This window comes from Oncorhynchus keta, chromosome 26 (assembly GCF_023373465.1).
Source record: "Oncorhynchus keta strain PuntledgeMale-10-30-2019 chromosome 26, Oket_V2, whole genome shotgun sequence".
Classification (NCBI taxonomy): Eukaryota; Metazoa; Chordata; class Actinopteri; order Salmoniformes; family Salmonidae; genus Oncorhynchus; species Oncorhynchus keta.
Genome location: NC_068446.1, coordinates 3,674,291 through 3,690,670, shown reverse-complemented (window position 1 = coordinate 3,690,670; position 16,380 = coordinate 3,674,291). Strand labels below are relative to the sequence as shown.

Below are 16,380 nucleotides of genomic sequence, written 5' to 3'. Positions count from 1 at the left end.
TACCTGCCTGAATTCATAGTGCCAACTATTATAGTTTGGTGGAGGAGGAATAATGGTCTGGGGCTGTTTTTCATGGTTTGGGCCCTTTAGTTCCGGTGAAGGGAAATCTTAGCGCTACAGCATACAATGAGATTCTAGATGATTCTGTGCTTCCAACTTTGCGGCAACAGTTTGGGGAAGGCCTTTTCCTTTCTCAGCATGACAATGCCCCAGTGCACAAAGCAAGGTCCATACAGAAATGGTTTGTTGAGATCGGTGTGGAAGAACTCGACTGGCATGCAAAGAGCAATGACCTCAACCCCATCGAACACATATTATAAAAACAGCACATTTTTCTCTCTGCACCATGGCAAAATGTGTTGCAATGCAGTAAGTTGGTTGAATTTATAGATTTTTTTTAATGCCCCGGGGCCTCAAATGCGGTCGTCTCGCCAAGCAGGTGTGTGTGCTCCATTGTCTGACGTGTCACATTCTGTTTCGTGTCTCTACCTCGTTCTGTGTATTGACACAGAGTTGCGTGTCAGGCGTGTGTGTACACTTCACTACAGTCTGTGATTTGGAGTGGTGTGTGCATGCCAGTGTCCTGCTTTGATAAACAGGGCCATCTGGCATCATTGAAGCATAAGATAAGAATTCTTCTGGGGACTCCTCAATATGCACAAGGACTTAATTAACTTGATGCTAAACACTTTAGTTAAGATTATTAGGCATTACACTTACAGGACAATTTATTAGGTACACCCATCTAGTACTGGGTTGGAACCCCCTTTGCCTCCAGAGTAGTCTGAATTCATCGTGAGCAAAAGCATGATATGAGCTATAAAAATAGCATTTTCTTTTCTTTTCTTAAATGGCAAAAAGTATAGAGTTGCAGGATATTTGCTTTTAAAACGGCATCATTTACTCTTCTTCATGACAAAATGTGTAGAATAGCATTATAATACAGAAAATTATTCTCTTTGTACCATGGCAAAAATGTGTTGAAATACAGTAAGTCAGCTGACTCCTTTTTTTAAAATGCCCCTGGGCCCCAAATGCTTCTCGCCACGAAGGTGTATGTTCTCCCTTCTCTCCTGGATTTCAAAACGTGTCACATTCTGTTTCGTGTCTGTACCGTGTACCGTGTAATGACACAGAGTTGCCTGCCAGGCGTGTTTACACTACACTTACCCCAAATCCTGACTCTGCCATCAGCATGACACGACAAGAAGCTGCGAGGTTTCCTCCACTCAAATCCAATTTTAGATGTCACATACACATGGTTAGCAGATGCTTGTGTTTCTGGTTCCGACAGTGCAGTAATATCTAACAAGTAATCAAACAAATTCACAACGACTACCTTATACAAACACAATGTAAGGGATGGAATAAAAATATGTACATATTTATGTGTTTTTATTTCACCTTTATTTAACCTAGTGGTTAGAGCGTTGGACTAGTAACCGGAAGGTTGCGAGTTCAAACCCCCGAGCTGGGTTTGTTCTGCCCCTGAACAGGCAGTTAACCTACTGTTCCCAGGCCGTCATTGAAAATAAGAATATGTTCTTAACTGACTTGCCTGGTTAAATAAAGGTCAAATTAAAATTTAAAAAATTAAATTTGCAACTGCAACCTGGCCAAGATAAAGCATAGCAATTCGACACATACAACAACACAGAGTTACACATGGAGTAAACAACAACACAGAGTTACACATGGAGTAAACAACAACACAGAGTTACACATGGAGTAAACAACAACACAGAGTTACACATGGAGTAAACAAAACGTAGTCAATAATACAGTAGAACAAAAGAAAACAAAAAGTCTATAAACAGTGAGTGCAAATAAGGTAAGATAAGGGAGTTAAGGCAATAAATAGGTCGTGGTGGCGAAGTAATTACAATATAGCAATTAAAAACTGGAATGGTAGATGTGCAGAAGATGAATGTGCAAGTAGAGAAACTGGGGTGCAAAGGCAAGATAAAGATAAATAAATAAATACTGTATGGGGATGAGGTAGGTAGATAGATGGGCTATGTACAGGTGCAGTGATCTTTGAGCTGCTCTGACAGCTGGTGCTTAAAGCTAGTGAGGGAGATATGAGTCTCCAGCTTCAGAGATGTTTGCAGTTCGTTCCAGTCATTGGCAGCAGAAAACTGGAAGGGAAAACGACCAAAGGAGGAATTGGCTTTGGGGGTGACCAGTGAAATATACCTGCTGGAGCACGTGCTACGAGTGGGTGCTGCTATGGTGACCAGTGAGCTGAGATAAGGCAGGACTTTACCTAGCAGAGACTAGGAGATAACCTGTAGCCAGTGGGTTTGGCGACGCGTATGAATCGAGGGCCAACCAACGAGAACGTACAGTTTGCAATGGTGGGTAGTGTATGGGGTTTTGGTGACAAAACGGATGGCACTGTGATAGACTACATCCAGTTTGTTGAGTAGAGTGTTGGAGGCTATTTTATAGATGACATCACTGAAGTCGAGGATCGGTAGCATGGTCAGTTTTATGAGGGTATGTTTGGCAGCATGAGTGAAGGATGCTTTGTTGCGAAGGAAGCCAATTCTAGATTTAATTTTGGATTGGAGATGCTTAATGTGAGTCTGGAAGGAGAGTTTACAGTCTAACCAGACACCTAGGTATTTGTAGTTGTTCACATATTCTAAGTCAGAGCCGTCCAGAGTAGTGATGCTGGACAGGCGAGAAGGTGTGGGCTGCGATCGGTTGAAGAGCATGCATTTAGTTTTCCCTGCGTTTAAGAGCAGTTGGAGGCCACAGAAGGAGAGTTGTAATGGCATTGAAGCTCGTCTGGAGGTTAGTTTACAAAGAAGGGCCAGAAGTATACAGAATGGTGTCGTCTGCGTAGAGGTGTACCAGAGAATCACCAGCAGCAAGAGCAACATCATTGATGTACACAGAGAAGAGAGTTGGCCCGAGGATTGAACCCTGTGGCACCCCCATAGAGACAGCCAGAGGTCCAGACAACAGGCTCTCCAATTTGACACACTGGACTCTATCAGAGAAGTAGTTGGTAAACCAGGCGAGGCAATCACCACATGCCAATAAGAATGTGGTGATTGACAGAGTCGAAAGCCTTGGCCAGGTCGATGAATACGGCTGCACAACTATGTCTCTTATCGATGGCGGTTATGATGTAATTTAGCACCTTGAGCGTGGCGCATATAAATTGTCCAGTGTTGGTGATCGGGAGCCGCTTCTTGTTTTTAGCTGATAGGAGTGGAACCCGTTGGGGTCGCCTGCTGCAATAGCCCATCCGTGACAAGGACTGATGAGCTATACGTTCCAAGCCTTTCTGCACACCGCTGTTGTACTGCGTCGTTATTTGCATTGTTAGCTTGCCATTCTCTTTCGACGTCTCATTAACGAGCTGTTTTCGCCCACAGGACTGCCGCTGACTGGATGTATTTTGTTTGCCGCACCACTCTCAGTAAACCAAAGAAACTGTTGTGTATGAAAAGCCCAGAAGGCCGTCTGTTTCTGAGATACTGGAACCGACGGTCATAGCACGCTCAAAGTCGCGTAGGTCACTCGTATTGCCCATTCTAACGTTCAATCGAACAGTAACCGAATGCCTCGATGCCTGTCTGCCTGCTTTATATAAGCAAGCCACGGCCACGTGACTTGGAGGCTAGCAGTGGAGTAATATGATCAAATGTTTTGGTTCTAGTCAGGATTCTAGCAACTGAAGTTTATTTAGTGCTTTATCTGGGTAGCGGGAAAGTAGAGCATTGCAGTAGTCTAACCTAGAAATAACAAAAGCATGGATTCATTTTTCTGCATCATTTTTGGACAGAAAGTTTCTGATTTTTGCAATGTTACGTTGATGGAAAAAGAGAGATCAGGGTCCAGAGTAACGCTGAGGTCCTTCACAGTTTTAATTGAGATGACTGTACAACCATCAATATTAATTGTCAGATTCAATAGAAGATCTCTTTGTTTCTTGGGACCTAGAACAAGCATCTCTGTTTTGTCCAAGTTTAAAAATAGAAAGTTTGCAGCCATCCACGTCCTTATGTCTGAAACACAGGCTTCTAGCGAGGGCAATTTTGGGGCTTCACCATGTTTCATTGAAATGTACAGCTGTGTGTCATCCGCATAGCAGTGAAAGTTAACATTATGTTTTCGAATGACATCCCCAAGAGGTAAAATATATAGTGAAAACAATAGTGGTCCTAAAACGGAACCTTGAGGAACACCGATATTTACAGTTGATTTGTAAGAGGACAAACCATTCACAGAGACAAACTGATATCTTTCCGACAGATAAGAACTTGTCCGTGTAGACCAATTTGGGTTTCCAATCTCTCCAAAAGAATGTGGCGATCGATGGTATCAAAAGCAGCACTAAGGTCTAGGAGCACGAGGATAGATGCAGAGCCTCGGTCTGACGCCATTAAAAGGAAATTTACCATCCTCACAAGTGCAGTCTCAGTGCTATGATGGGGTCTAAAACCAGACTGAAGCATTTCGTATACATTGTTTGTCTTCAGGAAGGCGGTGAGGAATGGAAGATTCGATATAGGCCGATAGTTTTTCATATTTTCTGGGTCAAGGTTTGGCTTTTTCAAGAGAGGCTTTATTACTGCCACTTTTAGTGAGTTTGGTACACATCCGGTGGATAGAGAGCCGTTTATTATGTTCAACATAGGAGGGCCAAGCACAGGAAGCAGCTCTTTCAGTAGTTTAGTTGAAATAGGATCCAGTATGCAGATTGAAGGTTTAGAGGCCATGATTATTTTCATCATTGTGTCAAGAGATATAGTACTAAAACACTTTTGTGTCTCTCTTGATCCTAGGTCCTGGCAGAATTGTGCAGACTCAGGACAACTGAGCTTTGGAGGAATAGGCAGATTTAAAGAAGAGTCCATAATTTGCTTTCTAATGATCATGATCTTTTCCTCAAAGAAGTTCATGAATTTATTACTGCTGAAGTGAAAGCCATCCTCTCTTGGGGAATGCTGCTTTTTAGTTAGCTTTGCGACAGTGTCAAAAATACATTTTGGATTGTTCTTATTTTCCTCAATTAAGTTGGAAAAATAGGATGATACTGCACGGTACTGTCTTTCTAAGCTAGTCGGAAGACTTCCAGTTTGGTGTGGTGCCATTTCCATTCCAATTTTCTGGAAGCTTGCGTCAGAGCTCAGGTATTTTCTGTTTACCAGGGAGCTAGTTTCTTATGACAAATGTTTTTTAGTTTTTAGGGGTGCAACTGCATCTAGGGTATTGCGCAAGGTTAAATTGAGTTCCTCAGTTAGGTGGTGAACTGATTTTTGTCCTCTGACGTCCGTGGGTAGGCAGAGGGAGTCTGGAAGGGCATCAAGGAATCTTTGGGTTGTCTGAGAATTTATAGCACAACTTTTGATGCTCCTTGGTTGGGGTCTGACCAGATTATTTGTTGCGATTGCAAATGTAATAAAATGGTGGTCTGATAGTCCAGGATTATGAGGAAAAACATTAAGATCCACAACATTTATTCCATGGGACAAAACTAGGTCCAGAGTATGACTGTGACAGTGTGTAGGTCCAGAGACATGTTGGACAAAATTATGGTTCCGAAGGCCTTTTGGAGTGGGTCTGTGGACTTTTCCATGTGAATATTAAAATCACCAAAATTTGAATATGATCTGTTATGACTACAACGTCTGATAGGAATTCAGGGAACTCAGTGAGGAACGCTGTATATGGCCCAGGAGGCCTGTAAACAGTAGCTATAAAAAGTGATTGAGTAGGCTGCATAGATTTCATGACTAGAAGCTCAAAAGATGAAAACATGTATAGATTTTTTTTTGTAAATTGAAATTTGCTATCGTAAATGTTAGCAACACCTCCGGCTTTGCGTGATGCATGGGGGATATGGTCACTAGTGTAACCAGGAGGTAAGGCCTCATTTAACACAGTAAATTCATAATGCTTATGCCATGTTTCAGTCAGGCCAATCACATCAAGATTATGATCAGTGATTAGTTAATTGACTATAACTGCCTTTGAAGTAAAGGATCTAACATTAAGTAGCCCTATTCTGAGATGTGAGGTATCACGATCTCTTTCAATAATGGCCGGAATGGAGGAGGTCTTAATTCTAGTGTGATTGCTAAGGCGAACACCGCCATGTTTAGTTTTGCCCAACCTAGGTCGAGGCACAGACACAGTCTCAATGGGGATAGCTGAGCTGACTACAATGACTGTGCTAGTGGCAGACGCCACTAAGCTGGCAGGCTGGCTAACAGCCTGTTGCCTGGCCTGCACCCTATTTCATTGTGGAGCTAGAGGAGTTAGAGCCCTGTCTATGTTGGTAGATAAGATGAGAGCACCCCTCCAGCTAGGATGGAGTCCGTCACTCCTCAGCAGGCCAGGCTTGGTCCTGTTTGTGGGTGTGTCCCAGAAAGAGGGCCAATTATCTACAAATTCTATCTTTTGGGAGGGGCAGAAAACAGTTTTCAACCAGCGATTGAGTTGTGAGACTCTGCTGTAGAGCTCATCACTCCCCCTAACTGGGAGGGGGCCATAGACAATTACTCGATGCCGACACATCTTTCTAGCTGATTTACACGCTGAAGCTATGTTGCCCTTGGTGACCTCTGACTGTTTCATCCTAACATAGTTGGTACTGACGTGGATAACAATATCTCTATACTCTCTACACTCGCCAGTTTTAGCTTTAGCCAGCACCATCTTCAGATTAGCCTTAACGTCGGTAGCCCTGCCCCCTGGTAAACAGTGTATGCTCGCTGGATGATTCGTTTTAAGTCTAATACTGCGGGTAATGGAGTCGCCAATAACTAGGGTTTTCAATTTGTCAGAGCTAATGGTGGGAAGCTTCGGCGTCTCAGACCCCGTAATGGGAGGAGTAGAGACCAGAGAAGGCTCGGCCTCAGACTCCGTCTCGCTACCGGTTGAAAGTTTCTGTCGGCTGAATGAGCGACACCGGTTGTGGATTCCTACAGCATTTCCCTCCAGAAACCATGAGAAAGTTGTCCGGCTGCGGGGACCGTGCGAGGGGATTTGTACTAACTTTACTATCTGTAGTTACTGGTGGCACAGACGCTGTTTTATTCTTTCCTACACTGAAATTACCCTTGCCTAACGATTGCGTCTGAAGCTGGGCTTGCAGCACAGCTATCCTCGCCATAAGGCGATCTTTCTCCTGTATATTATGAGTACAGCGACTGCAATTAGAAGGCATCATGTTAATGTTACTGCTTAGCTTCGGCTGTTGGAGGTCCTGACAAACCATGTCCAGATAAAGCGTTCAGAGTGAAAAAGTTGAATGGGGGAAAAAAGTTGAGTGAGGGAAAACTAAAAATATAAACGGTAATTAAAAAGTAAAAACCGTAAAGTTGTCAGGTAGCAAAGTAAGGTTGGCAACAAAACGCACGGCAACACGTAAACAAGTCTGCAAGTTGTGACCGGAAATGACGAATCTGGTCTGGATCACGGCGCAACAAGACCTGTTTGTGCAAAATCACTTCTACATACTTCAACCACAGACAGACTGACAGACAGAATTCTATGTCCGTCTAAGTACTTATTTGTTCATGTGGATCCCCATTAGCTGTTACATTACTTTGGAAAGACCCGAGTTGGACCTATGGGAGGAATGTTCGGATCTTTGGGGATTTGCAGGGTTGTCATTGCCTTTTCCCAGGTATTCCCAACTTTAACTCTGATTGTGATTGGTAGTCATGAAAACCTATCAAGTTTAAAGAGTGTTTATTTTACATTGACACTATTTCTTTTTTTCTCTTTTCATTTCTGTCTCTGTCTTAATATACTGTAACTGTACAGCCCCTACTTGCCCCTCGGTCAGGCATTCACAGCGCTGCGTAACACGCAAGACAGGTCATCACACGTGTTGACTCAACCCCCCCCCCCCCCCACCTCACACGACAACAGGTCCCCCCCCTCTCTCTGCGGTTTGATGCCTCTGACTCCAACATCTACACGCCTGATGAATGTGTGTTCGTAGTTAATCTATAGCACAATCCATGTTATACACAGCTGAACCTCAATTATACAACTATTGTTTAAATGATTAAAACGCTCACCACCTCATTACCAAAGACAGGGCTTCTGAATCGATGGGGCTAATCTGACGATAGTCCTTGAATAACCACTGCAGGGACACTACACGCACCCTGTAGGGAATACAGATCCTCTTCCTAAAAGATGTGGAGCAAACACAAACACACTGACAGTGACATATTGCTACCTTTCATGGAGACTGTTGCAATAAATCTCTGCCTGTTCTCTTTTTTTTTTGAGGAACAGACACAGGGAATTCCCCGGCATCAAAGCAGGAGACTGGCATGCACCCACCACTCCAAATCACAGACTGTAGGGACTCATCAAAGCAGGAGACTGGGCACACACCACTCCAAATCACAGACTGTAGGGATGGGGGGGGACGGGTTGAGTCACAGACTCATCAAAGCAGGAGACTGGCATGCACACACCACTCCAAATCACAGACTGTAGGGACGGGGGGTTGAGTCACAGACTGTAGGGACGGGGGGGGGTTGAGTCACAGACTCATCAAAGCAGGAGACTGGCATGCACACACCACCACCACTCCATATCACAGACTGTAGGGACGGGGGAAGGGGGGTTGAGTCACAGACTCATCAAAGCAGGAGACTGGCATGCACACACCACTCCAAATCACAGACTGTAGGGACGGGGGGGGTTGAGTCACAGACTCATCAAAGCAGGAGACTGGCATGCACACACCACTCCAAATCACAGACTGTAGGGACGGGGGTTGAGTCACAGACTGTAGGGACGGAGGGGGGTTGAGTCACCAGCCTGGCACGCAACTCTGTGTCAATACACAGTACAGACAGGAAAACAGAATGTGATACATTTTGAAACCTCAGAGACAAGTGAGCACACACACACCTGCTCGGTCGGACTACAGCACTCGGGGCCCCGGGGCACCAACCTTTTTTCTTGTTCTTTATTGGGGAATTCTGCAAACCTACTGCATTTCAACACATTTTGCCATGGTGCAGAGAGAACAATGTGCTGTTTTTATAATGCTATTCTACACGTTTTGTCATGAGGTTAAGTAAGAGAAAATGGTGCAGTTTAAAAGGAAATTTGCTGCAATTATACACTTTTTTGTCATGGAAGAAGAAGAAAAATGCTGTTTTATAGCTCATTTCATGCTTTTGTTCACACTTTGCCATAAGGCTGAGAGAACATTTTGCAGTTTTAAAGCAAATTTCCTGCAATTCTACACATTGCTATCATATGTTATCTGGAGGTCAGGGGCCCCGGGGCATGTGCCCTGCGAGCCCGTTCAGTATTCTGGCCCTGCACACCTGGGACAGACACACCTGAAAGTTGACAACCAGGCTTTCTCCGTGGTAGAGTTCTTCCTCATCTGCCTTCTCAGTGAGACGTCACCCCCTACTGGCCCAGGGATGCAGTGTGGAAACACTAAATAAGTTGAGATTCTACATACTTCAACCACAGACAGACAGACAAAATTCCATGTCCCTCTAAGTACTTATTTGTTCATGTGGATCCCCATTAGCTGTTACAATTGCATCAGCGACTCTTCCTGTGGTATACAATTATCATTATCAATGAGATGTGTAAGGACTTGTGTTTTTTCTCCAATGTTATCCTTAGCTCATTCAACATACTGAGGCAAACATATCCAAGTATTAGTTATTTACACTTGTAATGAATTATTACATACGGTGCAGGATCTTAATTTGATCACTCTTTTGTTGCTGAGAACTTTTCCTGCAAATGAAAACGTGTAGTGTGTTTGAGTTTTTAAAAGGCATCTCAAGTTTGTAATTTCCGATTTGATTTGCCCTAATAACAAAAAATGAATGAATAAAAAATATTGACCCCTACAAAAATGTACATTAATTATAATTCACATTTTCTGTTGCTGCAGGATTATCTTCCTGCTGTATAAAACTGGCTCAAATTAAGATCCTACTTCTGTAATAGTGATAGCTAACTAATACAGCACACTTTTAGTTGACACACACTGGAGCCCCATTAAGATTCCATTAGCTATTGTAGAGAAGGGCCATTAGCATGAGTTAATGACAGAATTTCTCACAGCATTGTAATTCCTGATTACCCCTCCCCCTTCCTCCAACAAGCAATTAGCTGTAGTTATAAAGGACTTTAATGAAAGGCTGAGATCATAAGGTACACCTGATCCAACTTGTCAACTAATCATCAAGCCCTCAATGAGTTGAATCAGAGAGGAAGAGGCGAAGTGAGAGGTTTTACTCAGTCCAAAATTTTCCACAAATTATCCAACGGCGTCAGGAATTTGAGGTCAATGAGTGTTGAATTTGCTGCGTGAGGCTTATTGGATCGAATAGACGTTTTGTTATGGTTCGGTTGTGATGAATGCACTGACATAAGTGGACACACATGACATTTCGCCAACTTTGAAAAAAGGACTTTATATCGGAGTTGTGCCTGTTGTCATAGAGCTAAACAGAGAACTCATCATGGATATAACTAGTTTTAGCGTGGCCATTGCCATTGAGTGCTTACACCATCTTACACCATTGGGCTACCAGGTGGCACAGCGGTCTAATGCACTGCGTCTCAGTGCTAGAGGCGTCACTACAGACCAGGGGTGGGAAACTCCAGTCCTCGGGGGCCTGATTGGTGTCACCCTTTTTCTCCATCCCTAGCAAACACAGCTGATTAATCAAATTGCATTGTAAACTGAAGATCATGATTAGGTGATTATTAGAGTCAAGTGTGTTAGCTGGGGGCTGGGGCAAAACTGTGACACCAATCAGGCCCTATCGAGGACTGGAATTGCCCACCCCCGCTACAGACCTAGGTTTGATCCCGGGCTGTATCACAACCGGCCGCAATCGGGAGTCCCATAGGGCGGCGCACAATTGGCCCAGCGTCGTCTGGGTTAGGTTAGAGGAGGATTTGGCCAGGGAAAGGCCGTCATTGTAAAAATGTGAATTTGTTCTTAACGGACTTGCCTAGTTAAATAAAATGTTTTTAAAAAATGTAAGTAGTCAACTGGGTGGGGATTCCTGTTGGGAGCAATCAGCCAATGAAGAGGAAAAAAATGGACTACTTTAAAATGGAGATTGCCTCAATGGTGCTGCCCATGCTGTCGCAGATACTATAATGACACCGATACAAAGATGAGTCCTCTATCTCTATGGCCTGTTCACGCGTATCTGCTAGAATGGTCCCACCTGATCTCACCTCCTCCTGCCTGCCTTTCACCTTTGAGGACATGTATTTCCATTGTTGATGCGGTCACTTGACTGTCTTGTCAGTATAATAGGCCATCGTTGGTGGAATCAGGTGAATTTGTCTGGGGCTGCAACAAAAATGTGTGCTGTTGGGGGTACTTAAGGACTGGGGTTGGGAAATGCTGCTATAATGAACACAGAAGGGGTTGTTGTGAATGCTATTGTAATGAATGTAAATGGGTTGCTGTTGTTGTGAATGTAGCTGTAATGCACATAAAGGGGTTGTTTTTGTGAATGTAGCTCAAATCTAATGGTAACATCATTAGATATTATTACATGCCTGCTGGCTGGATTTCCTTGGTGAGCTTTTGTGAACGCACACCTAATTTTGGGTAGTGAAGTAGTGGTATAAGGTTGGCATGTTATTCACAGACCAAACTATGACTTTGTTACTAAAGCAGGCTATGACTGTATTGCCATGTTACCATGCCTGGTCTGATACTGAGTCATGGTTCTGATACAGTATAGTTGACGGCACACCAAATGTGGCAGCCAGTGTTTGTCTGCGTGCATCTGTGTGTCCTTGCATGCATGTGTGTGTGTGTGTGCCTTGCATAGTCTGCAGTCATACTATGTTTAGCCCTCCCAAGTTGAGGACGTGTACCGGATGAATTCCATCATCTGATCGTACTCATAACAATCGTGGCTGTCACTGCCAAGCCTCAGCCGTGAAGTCATCTCCCCAAAATACGCCCTCTTACTTATACTGAAGTGCTAATGCTCTCTCACGCACACTCTCCCTTTCCAGGGTTCCAGGTTGACTTATGCTTAAAGGACTCACTGATTGGCCCGTAACTGACCCCAAGGCCCAGCTTTCTGCCCCAGCCCTATACCCACACCCCAGCCTCAACCCCAGGCCTATACCCAGACACCAGCCTTATATCCCACACCCCAGCCTCAACCCCAGGCCTATACCCCAGACACCAGCCTTATATCCCACACCCCAGCCTCAACCCCAGGCCTATACCCAGACACCAGCCTTATATCCCACACCCCAGCCTCAACCCCAGGCCTATACCCAGTCACCAGCCCTATACCCACACCCCAGCCTCAACCCCAGGCCTATACCCAGACACCAGCCTTATATCCCACACCCCAGCCTCAACCCCAGGCCTATACCCAGACACCAGCCTTATATCCCACACCCCAGCCTCAACCCCAGGCCTATACCCAGACACCAGCCTTATATCCCACACCCCAGCCTCAACCCCAGGCCTATACCCAGACACCAGCCTTATATCCCACACCCCAGCCTCAACCCCAGGCCTATACCCAGACACCAGTCTTGTATCCCATACCCCAGCCTCAACCCCAGGCCTATACCCCAGACACCAGCCGTATATCCCACACCCCAGCCTCAACCCCAGGCCTATACCCAGACACCAGCCTTATATCCCACACCCCAGCCTCAACCCCAGGCCTATACCCCAGACACCAGTCTTATATCCCACACCCCAACCTCAACCCCAGGCCTATACCCAGACACCAGCCTTATATCCCACACCCCAGCCTCAACCCCAGGCCTATACCCAGACCCAGCCCTTTACACTACAAAATGCTGGGTTCCAGGCATTGCTTCAATTAGTTGGGTTATTTTCTTTAAAAAGAGCACTGTTGAGTTGTTGATTCTGGGTTATTGAGGCATGATCAGAAGACTTGGGGCATGGCTTTCAAATAGTTATTTTTGGCCACCTGTGAGAGTAAATGTATTTATGTTAGTCTGTTATGTTGTATTGTTAGCGCATGTTAAGGCTGAACACTGATAGTTTGAAAGCTTTTATGAGGCTTACAGAAATGTGTGTTTCTTAAGACCCTATACAAATCCCAAAGTTGGGATACTTACCACTTCATTACAATATGCAATTAATATTGTTAATATTATTAATATTTTATAATAATGAAATATTCCAAATTAAGGCACATTCAAAATTGCAGTGTACAATCTTAACATTTGATACAATACAACAGATGAACAGGAATGACATTTACCCTTACGGGTGGCCAAAAATGTCTATCTGAAAGCCACACCCCTATTAAGCCAAGCCTCCTGAAAATAACCTAAGGATTACATTAAAAATACCCAGCTGCTGGGTTAACCCATCATGAAAGTGAATAAAACCCATGTTTGTGTAATCCCAACCACACAACATGTTGGGTTATTCACGCAACCCAACTGGCTGGATCAAGATAACCCAGCGTGTGTTCTGTCCAATATTTACCCAGCAGCTGACCCCCACCCCCACCCCCCATTCACACAGACGCCACCACTTGTGCCCCTGCATTCACCTTCTTGAAGAGACGCTGGCCTAAAGGGACAGGAATAAACATGGACCATAAGCCAATAACAGTCGGTTCTCTGGGAAGAAATGTGTGTCAAGGACCAATCCCAAATAATGACATCAACAGGTAGCCATTACAGTCTAATAACCATTCCCCTGGTCCATTGGATAGCAACTGGTTTGTGAGTGTTTTTTTTTTTAAAGAGCCATTGTAACAACTTAGTTTAATGGCTACACGGGTCAGGGAAAATTGTGTGAACTGTGAAAATTCCACATATTGTAAGTGTGCTGCAAGAATACTCTGTGTGGTGGTGACTTTAGAGGAATGGCATCCCATATCCCTTCATTAAAGTGACAGTAGTTTTTGTTATGTGTCTGTTTGTTGCTCGTGGGGTATTCCGTTACCTCCCAGTGAATATTTTGTTGAGCAAGACTGACTCTGCACATTCTGTCACACATTCAGCAGTTTTTCATATGAAACAGTACTTCGGGGGAATGTACACAGTCACTGTGAGAGAGGCACTGCTCACTGTAGAGATCGTTCATTGGTTCTGATCCAGTTCTGTTGTGCCCCATTTGTCTTACGTTAGAGAGCAAGACATTCATCTGAAGGGGGTTTGTAAGCTTGACTGAGGTAGTAACAATTCCTACAGTGTATGGGGAAGAGTTCAGTGAAGGGAAAATTGTGCCCAGGAGGACTGAAATGGGGAGTACTGGTTTAACATCAGTCAGTTGAGATTAGAAAGTAATTGGACAGTTCATCAGACAGTCCTCGTCCTGTTAGTGTAGCATTTCCTATAGACTGCCTTTCGGTATGTCTCCTCTCCTCTAGCTGTGGTCTGCCATTATGTTCTATCGGCACCCAAACCAGATCTCACGTGTTTTCTAGCCCGTCTGTCATGAGATGCCGTTATGCCACATCTCCTCATGCATTGGCTACTGCTCTGTGCCCTCTGATCCACACGATGGAGTGATGTAATGATGTCATTATGTGATAAAGAAACTGAGGACTTGCCTGTAGTCCAAAAATGATCCCTCGTCAATGTCCGACTTGGATTTGAGAGGAGAGAAAATGATAACTATTATACAACTGAGGGAAATACTGATCTGTGTGGCGTGAGTGTCATACAGTCTCTCACCTCTCTTTCTCAGTCTCTCACACCAGACCGCTAATCCTCCTGTGTGTGAAGAGAGCGCTCGCGGTCACGCACATGGGCCGTGTTTCATTTAGGACTGCTGCGGTCACGCAACACGCCATACATAAGCCAAGGTGTTTATGGTCGTTTTCTCACCCCGCCAGGCCGGGCGGAGCCGGCAACCGCCCTTCTGGAAGAGCAGATCTGGGAGATACAAACACATACCAGACACGTGCACATTTCTCACACACACGCACACCGGCCAACCCCAGGGTAGAGGGGAATGTGTAAACAGGCCAACCCCAGGGTAGAGGGGAATGTGTAAACAGGCCAACCCCAGGGAAGGGGAATGTGTAAACAGGCCAACCCCAGGGTAGAGGGGAATGTGTAAACAGGCCAACCCCAGGGAATGAGTAAACAGGGGAATGTGGAAAACAGGCCAACCCCAGGGTAGAGGGGAATGTGTAAACAGGCCAACCCCAGGGTAGAGGGAATGTGTAAACAGGCCAAACCCCAGGGTAGAGGGGAATGAGTAAACAGGCCAACCCCAGGGTAGAGGGGAATGTGTAAACAGGCCAACCCCAGGGGAATGGTAAACAGGCCAACCCCAGGGAGGGGAATGTGTAAACAGGCCAACCCCAGGGTAGAGGGGAGGGGAATGTGTAAACAGGCCAACCCCAGGGTAGAGGGGAATGAGTAAACAGGCCAACCCCAGGGTAGAGGGGAATGTGTAAACAGGCCAACCCCAGGGTAGAGGGGAATGTGTAAACAGGCCAACCCCAGGGTAGAGGGGAATGTGTAAACAGGCCAACCCCAGGGTAGAGGGGAATGTGTAAACAGGCCAACCCCAGGGTAGAGGGGAATGTGTAAACAGGCCAACCCCAGGGTAGAGGGGAATGTGTAAACAGGCCAACCCCAGGGTAGAGGGAATGTGTAAACAGGCCAACCCCAGGGGAATGGTAAACAGGCCAACCCCAGGGTAGAGGGGAATGTGTAAACAGGCCAACCCCAGGGTAGCCAACCCCAGGGTAGAGGGAATGTGTAAACAGGCCAACCCCAGGGTAGAGGGGAATGTGTAAACAGGCCAACCCCAGGGTAGAGGGGAATGTGTAAACAGGCCAACCCCAGGGTAGAGGGAATGTGTAAACAGGCCAACCCCAGGGTAGAGGGGGGAATGTGTAAACAGGCCAACCCCAGGGTAGAGGGGAATGTGTAAACAGGCCAACCCCAGGGTAGAGGGGAATGTGTAAACAGGCCAACCCCAGGGTAGAGGGGAATGAGTAAACAGGCCAACCCCAGGGTAGAGGGGAATGTGTAAACAGGCCAACCCCAGGGTAGAGGGGAATGTGTAAACAGGCCAACCCCAGGGTAGAGGGGAATGAGTAAACAGGCCAACCCCAGGGTAGAGGGGAATGTGTAAACAGGCCAACCCCAGGGTAGAGGGGAATGTGTAAACAGGCCAACCCCAGGGTAGAATGGTAAACAGGCCAATGTGAATAAACAGGCCAACCCCCCAGGGGGTAAACAGGCCAACCCCAGGGTAGAGGGAATGTGTAAACAGGCCAACCCCAGGGTAGAGGGGAATGTGTAAACAGGCCAACCCCAGGGTAGAGGGGAATGTGTAAACAGGCCAACCCCAGGGTAGAGGGGAATGTAAACAGGCCAACCCCAGGGTAGAGGGGAAAACAGGCCAAC

The 16,380-nt window shown here is 45.6% G+C and overlaps 1 protein-coding gene and 1 long non-coding RNA gene across 5 annotated transcripts in view; both read left to right on the top strand.

Moving 5' to 3' along the window:
- LOC118358844 (N(G),N(G)-dimethylarginine dimethylaminohydrolase 1-like) overlaps positions 1–16,380 on the top strand; it is a 142,597-nt gene that overhangs the window by 118,164 nt on the left and 8,053 nt on the right. The window lies entirely within an intron of this gene.
- LOC127911982 (uncharacterized) overlaps positions 15,353–16,380 on the top strand; it is a 1,923-nt gene continuing 895 nt past the window's right edge. The window contains exon 1 of the long non-coding RNA XR_008079939.1: positions 15,353–15,549. This is a non-coding gene — a long non-coding RNA (uncharacterized LOC127911982). The remainder of the gene's footprint in view (positions 15,550–16,380) is intronic.